The sequence below is a fragment of the Cebus imitator genome, unplaced genomic scaffold (genome assembly GCF_001604975.1).
Source record: "Cebus imitator isolate Cc_AM_T3 unplaced genomic scaffold, Cebus_imitator-1.0 Scaffold40, whole genome shotgun sequence".
Taxonomy (NCBI): Eukaryota; Metazoa; Chordata; class Mammalia; order Primates; family Cebidae; genus Cebus; species Cebus imitator.
This window is the reverse complement of record NW_016107355.1, coordinates 6,645,795-6,647,825: the sequence shown is the minus strand read 5'-3', so window position 1 is coordinate 6,647,825 and position 2,031 is coordinate 6,645,795. Positions and strand designations below refer to the sequence as shown.

The window sequence follows — 2,031 nt, the reverse complement described above, 5'->3', positions numbered from 1 at the left end:
CTAGACAGGGTCCAAGAGATTTTGTATGCCCTAACTTGAAGTGGAAATAAACAAATATCCCTGTGCACCCATGTTTGGCATGGAAAAGAAAAGGCAGCCTCCACATTTAAAGGGAGCTTGCGGAATGGAACTCAACTCATTTGAGGTTCATGAGAACTGATAACTGAGTTAAGATCATGAATTTCTCACTGGATGCCTGTGTAGACAGATCACATTGAGAACCAGAGGCTCCCAACCCCCAAATTTGCTGTTATATTAGGACTTTTTGAATTTAGACCCAACCCCAAGGGAGAAAAAGGAGGAATACCAGAAATAGACACAGATTATGATATTACCAGACCTTCGAAACGGGCAATTCAAAATTGAATTTCAGAGGAGTTACAGAAAAATAAAGTTGTATTTCATACACATCTAACTTTATTCCTTTACATGGGCATGGTTGTAGATCACTGAGGTCCTTACTAGGATCCCAGACAAATCTGAAGTCACATCCAACCCCTTTGTAAAAGATAAGGAATTAGGAAGGACATCAGAGTTAGAGGAAATTCTAGGATCCTGTCTGTAGAATCAGACTCTGAAACCAAACAGAAATCCAAAGAACAAGTTAGCATGTAACTCATTAAAGAGGAGATGAAATGATTCTGCTCCTTCCAAGAGGAAGCACTGGCGTTGATGAGACAGCAACATATGGGGAGAGATTCCTAACCAAGAATCCCTGCTCTGAACCACATAGACAAAGAGTTGCTTCGACTACAAGAGTCATAATTTCAGATCAGAATGAGATAGCAACTCTCAGGTTTTGCCTGCTATAAAATTTACAAATATCTAAGGATAACTGTAGGTCTTCCGGGCCAGAACAATGAATAAATGAAAGGCAAATGCCACCAGGGGACAGCAGAGTCTCCACCACTGGCAGAAATCATCACACAGACAGAAGTGGTGCAGTGGACTTTGTGCCTGAGGACTCCCAACAGGATAAGCTTCTTCATCTAGGAACTGGAAGTGACATGGCAAAAAAAAAAATATTGATTATCAGTTCACAATAGCACCAGGTAGACAGGGCTTATGTGCAATAAGGAGCAACAGTAAAATCCTTCTGAAGAGCAGTAAGAGTATCTTCTTCTCTGCAGAGTAATAGGATTAATGTTTACTGTTTTCAGTTGGAAAAGTGTATTTAACCATATTTGACAGAACAAAACCAATGATAGACTTGTTCAAATCCTCACTATTTCTTTTCTTGAAGAAAAAAAAAAATTACATGGACCTAAAAGTCACTAAAAACCACTTCTACCATCCTAGAAAAATATAGTCTAACAACCCTGATAGGTTTAAATATTTGTTTTAAAATGTCATGGTATATAAAGGGCCCCTGGGCTCCTTCTGACACTAATGCTGGAGTTGTTTCATCCCTATGTAATTTAGTTTTGATCTATCATCATAAAATGGTTTAGGTTTTTATACCTTTTGTAAGATATTCTGTATTTATAGAATGTGAATAGAGGCAAATAAAACTTTTTTTTAGAAAATAAAAACAATAATAAAATTTCCTACAACTCACTTTGCATGGAGTGAGAAAGGTTAGAGAATTAGTGCCAATCTTTTGGCATCTGCATGAACTTCCCTAATTCTGGGCAGAGATGGAAACCAAAAGAAACAGATATGCAAGTAACAGAAGCTGGTGTCTCTGAAAAAGGGCTATGCTAAGTAGAAGAGCTTATATAGAGAGGATCTATTAGGGCTTATTGATTGAAAAGGATTTTCAGCAGGGTTGACATGAAAAGATTTGCATGTTTAAGAGAATATTCTGGGCCAGGCGTCATGCCTCATGCCTATAGTCCCAACACTTTGGGAGGCCGAAGTGAGCAGATCGCCTGAGGTCAGGAGTTCAAGACCAGCCTGGCCAACATGACAAAACCCCATCTAGCCGGGTGCAGTGGCTCAAGCCTGTAATCCCAGCACTTTGGGAGGCCGAGGCGGGTGGATCACGAGGTCAAGAGATCGAGACCATCCTGGTCAACATGGTGAAACCCC

The 2,031-nt window shown here is 39.9% G+C and overlaps 1 pseudogene across 1 annotated transcript in view; it reads right to left on the bottom strand.

Moving 5' to 3' along the window:
* Positions 1 to 567: 567 nt before the first annotated feature.
* LOC108302345 overlaps positions 568 to 2,031 on the bottom strand; it is a 9,422-nt pseudogene continuing 7,958 nt past the window's right edge. The window contains exon 3 of the transcript XR_005199741.1: positions 568 to 750. The product of XR_005199741.1 is annotated as a 40S ribosomal protein S2-like (transcript). The remainder of the gene's footprint in view (positions 751 to 2,031) is intronic.